At 42.6% G+C, this 10159-nt stretch overlaps 1 protein-coding gene across 1 annotated transcript in view; it reads left to right on the top strand.

Moving 5' to 3' along the window:
- Nucleotides 1-305: 305 nt before the first annotated feature.
- Nucleotides 306-10159, top strand: part of KIAA1324L (KIAA1324-like ortholog) — a 49439-nt gene continuing 39585 nt past the window's right edge. Inside the window, exon 1 of the mRNA XM_009882933.1 lies at nucleotides 306-423. The gene's annotated coding sequence lies outside the window, so the exon portion shown is untranslated. The remainder of the gene's footprint in view (nucleotides 424-10159) is intronic.

The following is a 10159-nucleotide window of genomic DNA, read 5'->3' as shown; positions in this document are numbered from 1 at the left end:
ATCCTGCTCTAAGAGACTGGGAGAAAAATTCTAGTGGAATCTGTGTCCTGTCTCTCAAGTGCTTTTGCGAATCCCACCCTCTGCCTTAACATTTGTGCTGCACAGCATCCGATGTGCTTTGTGCTTGCTCTGTGATGATACACGGTGATCATCAAAGCAGTGAGAGTGCTGCACAGTATGTTCCATGCCAGCTACTTCCTTTCTGTTTTAATTATAACTGAGTTTGCTAATCCCAGTCTTGATTAATGAGCTTAATATGCAAATGTTATGATGAAACTGAAACTCTTTGTAATTGCTTGCAGACAGATTACCACTTCGAGTACACAGAATGCGACAGCAGTGGCTCCAGATGGAGGGTGGCTGTCCCGAATCCGTCGGTGGAGTGCTCTGGACTACCTGACCCGGTGAAAGGGAAGGAATGCAGTATGTTGGCACTTTTCATTTTACAGACCATTTTTAGCTTTTTTTGCTATTTCCCCTTTTGTGGCTTCTTAGCTCTGTCATAGATCATAGATCGTAGGATCATAGTTGGAAGGGACCTTGAAGATCATCTAGTTCCAACCCCCCTGATGTCCTGAGTGTCCCTGAGTTAGTCCTTCCCCTCCAATCCTTCTTGTCTCTTGGAGCTGTGGAGCAGGGATTGTCTTTGCAGTGTGGTTGTATAACTCAGTATCTGCTACAGGTACCCTTGTAGGCTAATTTGCAGACAAGCCACGTCTATTGCAACACTCTTTGAAGAGATGTTGTTGCTTGTCCTGAGCTGCCTTACTCTTACATTCTGCAGCTCTCCAGTTCATTTATAGCTGGATTGACCAAAATGGTGACCAGGAGTGGCCAAATTATATTTGCATGGCATCCACATTCTCATTGCCTGCATTATTTAGCTAATTAATAAGCTGAATGCATAGGTAAAGGTAAATGTCTTATTGGCCTGAGTTATTTTCATGATGAAGCTTTTGCATTTTATTTATTTATGTATTTATTTTTAACAGCTTGGAAAGTTCTCTTATCACTTGGTCCTGCGTGATTTTTTTAATATTAAAACACTTCTTTGCATCTGAGGATATTAGCAAACTGCTGCTCTGCAAACACATATGAACCATTCCCTCACTGCTCTGCAGCTTCCCAAGCTGAATGCTCTTTCCCATCACACTTCCTTGCTCTAGCAATTCTCTTCACAAAAGATCCAAGCAGTGCTTTACTTTCTTATTAATTTGTACCGGGGGCTATAAATTATTGTATCTGACAAGTGGGATGAAGAATGGCAGTGTCCTTTCAGTTCTAGTGTAGGAGAGATGAGATTTTATTCACTTCTGACTCTTGTCCTGTAAAGGTTTATTGTTCATTTCTTTACAGCAGATGTTCCAGTGTAAGGCACATAAATGTTTTCTGTAGCAATGTTGACCACTGGAATATTTCTGACTGCTTGCAAGCATCATTTGAGCAGCAGCCTGGGTCATTCCTGGTATTTGGGTTTAGTTTCCGAGGTTTTAAATGTGGAATCTCTGTATATCCTTAGGATGTGTTTTTCAATTACAGAAATATAGAGCTGGGAAGCACCTCAGGTCATCCCATAATTCATCCCCAAACCCAAATAGCTATAGTAGCAATGACTTTGTCATTCATGGCTGATGTTTGGCTGGACTGTTTTCAGGGACCTCCAGTGATGAAGAGCCCACAAGCTCCCCGGATATTTGCTCATTTATTTTGTTCTATTCATTTTCCCTCCTGTTACAGCTTTTTCTGCCATTGAATCTCCCTTGTTGTACTTCAAGCCTGTTACTTTTTGCTGTCTGCATTATAAAGGAGCAGATGGTGTTATTCCTTCTGCTGCACAACCACTTTTGGTGTGCTCTGGAGTACGTAGGTATAACTCAGTTTTTCTGATATACACTATTTCTTCTTAAACCATGTGATAAATGGTTTAAGATCCAGCAACATTACGCTCTCCTTGACTTTGTGCTACAGATTTAGACAAATGGTGCACTTCCCTCTTCATCTCCTCTTGTTTGTGTCTTTCTGGTCTTAAATCAGTTCCAATGAAAATTCAACTCTTTTATAGTAATAGATGAATCTCTGGCTTCTCCATATCTGACCCCTGCTAGACAAGGGGAAAACTTTGCCCAGTAGATTGGCTGTGATATTATACACCAAAGTACCAGATTATGTTAAAAACACTGGAAAACTCATCTCAGTTGATGCCTCTCCTCGTTGCATTGCTGTAAAGTGCCATGGCAATTCAGCTGGTTTGAGAAGCAATTGGATATTTGACTTTTTTTACTAAGCCCTTCAGATCTCATCTCTCTGGGCTCTTGGGAGTGCAGCGGTGTTAATGTAGTTCTGTCTTTTTTTTTCTGTCTGTAGTAGATTATCTGGCTTCAGGAGATTTCTGGCTGTATTCTGATGGCAAAAAGTCATTTTAGGTTTCTCATCTCTTAGTCTTTCACCTTTTTATTTAAGAACAATCTTTCAGGCTGAAAACATGAATCTGTCAACAACAGTCAATCGCTGCAGGAATGTGTAGGGGACACCCCTCCCATTCAGCTTGGCTAACGTGGTAGTTTTTACTGCAAAATATTTGAACTAGCATAGAGTTTGGCTGACAGTCCATTCTTCAATGGGTGGGATATTCTGGGAGAGGCAGCTTTTGAAAACTATGTGCCCTTCAGCTCTTCAGAGTTTGCACATGGGGGTCTATTGTTGATGATAAGATGAACTGAAAATGTTGACAGCTAAGATACCTCCTACTGACTTGGGTTCTCTGAGCTGGTGGCTTCTGTCTCATCTGACAACACAGGAGCTGGACCAAAGATGTCTTATACTAAAAGCACAAGCTGTTATAGCCTCAAGAAAATGAAAGGTTCTGTATTTGGGGCTGCTACAACGCATGTTCTCAGTGGATCATGTACAGAGTGAGATTTGTGCTACAGACTTTGCCAGGGTTTGCATACACATCTCACCAAGTAATTAATGACTCCACGGGATGTCTTCCATTTCTTATAGATCTAGAGTTATTTTATCCTGCGGCCTATCAAGAAATACTATAAGTATGGCATATCCTTTGAGATGAGTCTTTCTGCTCAATCGACAAACTTGTTCAGATTCTGCTACATCTTGTAGATCCTACCCTACACCAGAGCATCCTTGACACTGGGGCTCATCCTGACATGTGGTAGAGTCCTGGACTCCCTTAGGTACCTCTTTCAGTCCTTCAAGCTGCAGAGCTGGGGGCCACAGTGCAACCACCACAGGCAGGATGATTCCAGCTTTGGAGATCTGTTATCTTCAGAAGTTTTGGTTGGTATCTACTAGTCCTGAAATACAGCTGAACCAGCTTTGTCTCTGCTCTTAAAAAGGGGTTTCATGTATAGCAGCATGAGCTCTTGGGGCTTTTTTTTTGTCTTCTTGAGGTTGGCAGAGCCCTCAGCGGTCCTTGGTGGCAGTTAGGGCACTGGATATGCAGCAATCTGGGCGATAACATGGATTTTTTTGGAACGCATCTGCCACTGCTGCTGACTTCATGATGTGCTGTTTGCAGTTGTTTTCATCTGTTCAGAAGCGCCTGCTGCTTGAGAATATCTGCTATGGATCTTTACTGCTCTCTGAAAACAGAATTGACTTGCAGGCTGTCATTAATTTTGGATCCTGAGAATACTGCTCCAATCTCTCTCACTTCCAAATGCTCAGCAGTCATTCTCTTTAAATTGTGCCCGAATGAGGAATTTGAAAGACGGTGTAGCAATATGTTAAATGTCTCCAATCATCTCTGTAAATATGTCTAGACTGTGGTCTCCAGTGGAGTGGAAAGACACTTGAGATTGCTAAAAATGTATTAGCTCAGGTGCTTCACATATCTGGAGCAATCCAACTGTGGCACTGGAGCTCAGTCGCTGTCTTGAGATGTGCTCATTTTCAGGATGTTCTGTTTTGCTACTTTTTATTCGAATGAACCCATTTAAAACTAGGTTGGGTATCTCTGTGCTCTGCTGCATTTTGAAGCACACGCCGACCTGCAAAGCACAGCTGACTGTGACCCGCCAAGAGCAACTGCCAGCATTCCCCAAAATGGCTGTAGTCTCTGAAACATGCTACGATTTACCCTTTTTGGGTCTTCAAAAACTTAATGGGCAAAGTTTACCTGCAGAGAAGACAGGGTCCTCCGAGAATTATTAGTCATGGGGTTCAGTGCAGAAAGGACTGTCATCTTTTGACTGCTCTCTGACCGGGGTATTAGATTAAGGTTTTTTACCTTGTCTTGCTCTGAGCACAGAGCAGCGTGATGAGACCACCTTCCCCTCCTGCCACCCTCCCCACAACATCTTTACTGTCGTCGTAGAGACGGACACGACACTGAATATCCAGTTGCAGCAATCGTGTATTTTCTTTTTACAAGCACTGCTCTTTTATATCCTTTTACCTGGATGCTTATCTGTGCATATGTTCTACCATTCTACTTTTGCCCAGTCCTCTCTTACATCACACGCCATCCAGCCAATACTATTGTTGATCATGCTCTGGGAAAAGCCAGGATGTTTACCAACCCTTATCTTGTTTGCTCAGATCTTCTTAGGATTCTCCAGTCTCTTCAAGGGTACACGGGTATCTGCTCAGGGTCAATGTTAAACTAGTATTCTAATCCCTCGGACCAGCCGAGGTCTCCCACACTTTACCATCCAGGTGGGAGGTAGGAAGAAAGAAGGAACCTCCCATGATGGGTATTTTGTGATGCTGTCGGAGGTCCTGCTCTGCAGTGACCCCAGATGTGGGAGGGAAGGTGCAGGAGCAGCTGTGCAGCACAGTAGCTTGCTTGCAACGCACTGGGACAACATACCCCTTTTTGTATTTCACTCCCCTCTATTTTTCCCTGATCTGCTTGCCCTGTGAGGCTGCAGCCATTGCCACTTTCAGACCCCGCATCAGGGCGTCAGCCTGCGTTTTGTCATTGGATGCAGTGTGGGACCTCAAGGCTGCTTCTGGGCAGGCCATAGCACGGGTATGCCAGGCAGGTCAGCCACCTCTCTCCTTCTTGCTTTTGTTCAGACACGAGTCATATTTTTGACCACAGCACATCACAGTTGCAAGAGATCCTGAAAAGAGACACATTAGGACGAGATAGGACAAGAGGAAATGGGTTCAAGTTATGTCAGACGAGGTTTAGATTGGATATTAGGAAAAAATTTTTCACTGAAAGGGTTATTAAACATTGGAATACGCTGCCCAGGGAGGTGCTGGATTTGCCATCCCTGGAAGCGTTTAAAAAAAGGGTAGATGTGGTACTTGGGGACGTGGTTTAGAAGTGGTTTTGTCAGAGTAGGTTAATGGTTGGACTTGATGATCTTAAAGCTCCCTTCCAACCCCAATAATTCTATGATTCTATGGTTCTATGACTAAAAGTGCAGCAAGGATCTTGGCTAGGAAAAAGGCAATATTTATTACTCCTAAAGCTACTGTGTGGCTCTCCTCTGCTTCACATTTAAGATGTCCTCTCCAGGCATCTTCCCAGTACTGTTTTGGAGGTGGGGTACACACATGGAGGCAGGGAGTGTTGTGCTGAGGGGGGGTGGCAGATGGGGAAATCCAGGCCTCCGAATCACTCCATTGCAATTTGAATGTGCTTAACTAATGTGGTCTCGTTCATTTTTAATTACCACAGATCTCACTCTGATCTCCTCATGAGTCTGAGAGCAGGGAGGGAATTTAGCTGATAAGGATCGCTGCCATCAGGGCAGTGTGCTTGGCTTTTTAAATGGAACATGTCTATGGCAGTCAGTGGGAGCAGTTTGCTTTCGGGGCTAAGCCCGTGCCTGCACCCCCATATGGCTGGTATCGCTGAAAACCCTTTGCTTTGGTGTGGGGGCTGTACGTGGTGGATAATGGGGACCTCTTGGGGCCTGGCAGTCGCAGCAGGACTTGGCATCTCGCTCCCCCTGACACTGCGCTGCAGTCTGCTTCGGTGGCCACAGTCAGGCTTTTCTGCCAGCCTGAGCATATGCTGCGTGTTTTACGCTCAAATTAAAAGTCTGAATTTGGAGCCTTCCTTCCTTCCACGTCTCCTTTCCTTCCTCTCCTCTTCGTCTCCCTTCACTCCAGTGCAGCCCAAATGTCTGGCTCCGAGTGTGATCTCACTGTGCCCAGGTGCACTGATATGCTCCTCGCAGCAAAGTTTGTGACCAAAAAGGTCTTAAAGGGCTCACATTTTTACCTCAAATTCTTTTTCTAATATTAACTCTCTTACTTCACTGAACATGAGTTATCTTTTGCCATCCTAAACAAGAATGGGTTACACCTTGTCTCATAAATGCCTGGTAATTTCAGTGGTGCTATGTGCATAATAAAGAAACTGTAGTGAGAATAATAGAGCAATTTCAAAAGGAGTTGAATTTGCCATGTTCAAGGTGAAAAAGCGCTGGTAGGGTCACAGTTACAGTCAGTATCCAAATGCCAGTTATAATTAGCAAGATTTCTTAAGAAAGGAGGCACAAAAAATATTGATAATATGGAAGAACGTGACCAAGTATGGTGCGTTGTTGTTGCTATTAATGGCTCTGCTTAGCAAAACTCCTCCTTTACCTGGTGCCTCTGAGGCGGGAGCAACTTCTTTGAAATCAGAAATGTGCTTCAGTTTTGAGGCGAGGCACGTTGAGCGTCTGCCAAAAGGTAAGCACCAGAAAAGCTCCACTGACTTCAGAGAATAGACTGTCCTTAATTACAATGGACTTTACTGGGGCGATGGACTTTACTGAGAACAAAATTTGTCCTGATTTATTGCTACTGAGCTGTGTTTGTTGAGTTTATTCTAACTTGTATAATCTGCTCCTAGGATACCGCAGGAGATATGGATCTTCCTGCTAATTGCAGTGCACTTTAGACACAATTAGGGCAAACGGCCTTTTCTAGGCTTGTAGGTTTTATAACACTTTAGGGCAATTTAAGTGATCTGCAGGGGCTTTAACATTCTGCTTTCATAACAGGAAACTTAAATGGAAGGTTTTGAGTTTGATGTTCTCTCAATCACTGGTAAGATTGGGTATCTCAAGCAGGTAAGAAGTGGGTCTGCTCCTAATTCCCTTGAAGTCAGTGTGTATCCGCAAATTTTGTAACATATGGTGTATGCACATATGTATCTGTGTAGATGGATAATATAAAATGAATGTTATACATCTGTCAAAACCTGTGTGCTTGTGTTACAGCCTTCTGACACGTAGTTTACATCTGTTCATTGTCAACTAGACTCATATTCAGGGAAATTCTGTGTAGTCTTTGTGCTAAAGAATTGGGTCTTCTGGAGTTTTACTTAGAATTTTGAAATGTATCTGGGGAAGACTTGAAAATAGTAATGATAAGTTTTAGTAGTTTCTTTAATGTTTACATTATTGCACATGTGGATATGAATGTACATACAAATACTCCCATGAAAATGGTGCTATTTATTACAAAGTCACACTTTTTTATATGATCTCAAAATAGTTTGATATGTGATAAAAAAAATTATCACCACAGTGTCATTGTCTTCATGTGTAAGAACTACTTTTCATAGGGCTTAAATAAGTTCAGAGTTACAGCCTCTTGAAGCAAACATGTGAATCATAACAAATTATCTGAAAGGTTGTTTTTCCTTTTTTGTTTGACATTCACTGAGAATTATTTTCTGGTCTCATTAATGGGCTTTGAAATGATTGGGATTTCTTTGTTTCATCTGAATTGAGGAAATACGGTGACATCAGCGTAGCTCTGAGAACTAGGCATCTATACATTCTCTTTTTTTCTCATGGCTTGAAAGCCCTGGATCTTGTCTTCATCAACCTTGATGTGCTTAATTTTTTTTTTTCATTTTTGATGTCCTCCAGACATTGCTTCTTTAGGTATTCACCTTGGAAGAAACAATGAGGTCAAGCTATTAATGGCTGCCGGTGTTTAACCATGTCATTTAGACCTGACATAAGCACATAGGTATGCTTGCATAAGGTGACAGATACTGTTTGGTATCCTGAGCTGTAGAAAAGTACTGTTTTGTTCAAAAATTGTATTCAGAGGATCTCCCCTTTCATTCCTCTATGCTTGAGATTCCTCACTCGAATAGTATATGCTGATCTCCTCCCTTGTTTTGACTAACACTTTCCCTTCTCCCCGCTCTTTTGAACAGTTGTATGGTTCCCATGAAGCTGCCTGTCAACACAGAGTGTCCCATGTGGAAGTTTACTCTCTCAAACCCAAGTACCAAAAATGTGTATTCTTAGTGGGCGTGAAATCCAGGGAATCTGAGAATTTCTTGATATGCTATAGACTTTGCCCTTGGCCTGTCATGTACTACCTGTCAATTAAGGAAGTCTGGCAGAGAAAAACATAATATAACTCTGTCTCTGGAGTCATGTCTGACATGAACAACAAGATGGGCAAGCGGTAGACTTCAAAGTCATGAAGGCACTTTTATGTGTATGGCCTGCAGGACTGGGCAACACAGTTTTACCTACATCTCTTTTGTATCTCTAGGAAATTTTTTATGTCTTTTCTGAAAGGAAAAGGAAAGTCTTTCCCACTAGAGCACACTGGAGAGGGGACTAGCACACAGCAGCGGAGGCTGCTCTGGGGAACACCGTGAAACTCAGGAATTAACACAAGTCTGTCATGTAGCAAAAGTGTTAAGCCAGCAGTGGTGTGCATGGCAGAGTCTGAGAGTCACCACTAAGAGCCTGGGATTTAGCAAAGCACTCAGGCAGATGTTTGTTCCTATTCCTCTTAGAGCATGCCTGCTGATTCATGTTCCTAACTGGAGTCAGGTAGGTGAGTCCTGTTGATGCATTAGGTTTCTCAATTGGACTGAGGCTCGAGGCTACATTTTGCCATGGCATTCCCATCTGGATGTTTTCCTAATGAGTATTGTTACCTTGAGAGATATGCCACTTTTACAAGTAATTTTTCCAGATTTTTTCCTCTGAGCATGAGCAATACACTTTTTGCATAAAAAGTCCCATTGTTGGCTTTTTGAAGCACAGATTCTTTTAGGTAAATAGTTAAAAAAGCAGAAGAGTTTGCATTGGAGTGCAAATTAAATTCCACAGAGTTTAATTCCTGGAGAAGAGTTACTGGGAACTGCATGTTGATCTGTGTATTGAGACTTCCAATAGAAAGGTTGGTCTTAGTGTCTTTTGATGATTTCTTCACCCTATTTGCGTACACCGTGTAATTATATAAGTCAAACACAGCTTCCTCTGAGTCACTGATTTCTCTTTAAACAGGAAAGCAGCGGGCAAGACCTTGAGATTTGCTATGGCTTGGTAGAGGGATGAGGGGCGAGCACTCTGTGTGTGTGTGTGTGCAGAGGACATCCCCAATGGCACTAGAAGACATTTGCACCAACGACTTTGGTTGGTGAGCAATCAAAATAAGCGTGATGGAGTCAGTAGGGCCTGGAGAGCTACTCACTCACCTCGAGGTATGTCTCCTGCCATCTGCAGTGCTGAGCCATTAGGATGGTTGTTGTAACCCTGGCAGCAAATGTGCTTGCTAACCTCTTGGTGACGACTGCCTTCCTCCACTCTATGCCACGTGAGATTATTGAATGTTCCCATTCCCAAACCATACCTTTCAGCATCCAAATGATGAAATAAAAGTGATAATAAAAAAGTGATAGTATGTGCCAGGCCAGCTGGGGAAAATGGTACTGTTCCTGTCAAAGAGGTGAACTGGAAAAAGCTTTGCTCTAGTTTGTCATTTCTTGGATAAAAAGAAAAATTACTTGCTCTTAAGAAAAGGGAGGGACTCTTCCACAGCAAGTAATCTTCCCCAAGTTACATCAGCTTTCAGTGTGAACACATTTCAAGCCTAAACAGGCTTGACAGACTTTTTTTTCTTAAATTAAGATTCAGTCTGGTTCCTGGTAACACATTGGGATATAATGACTGAAGAAAACGAACATCAATTATTCACAGCCTATTGGAGAAGCCTTGTATAAATTATTCACAGAAGACATTCTGAAGCTGGCTGAGATTATAGGAAACATTAATAATGAAGCAATGATTTCCTCTCGTCCTTTGGCTTTCTTTTTTTCTCCTCATACCGTATTTTGGTTGGTCCTTGGTTCCATGTTGGGTGGACCGTAATGTCCCAGGGTGTGACTGAACAGATGCCTCTACGTACTTGTCCTTGGCCACATCTTCTC

The sequence above is a fragment of the Charadrius vociferus genome, unplaced genomic scaffold, assembly GCF_000708025.1.
Source record: "Charadrius vociferus isolate BGI_N301 unplaced genomic scaffold, ASM70802v2 scaffold32, whole genome shotgun sequence".
Taxonomy (NCBI): domain Eukaryota; kingdom Metazoa; phylum Chordata; class Aves; order Charadriiformes; family Charadriidae; genus Charadrius; species Charadrius vociferus.
The sequence above is the reverse complement of the archived record's forward strand: the minus strand, read 5'-3'. Positions and strand labels throughout refer to the sequence as shown.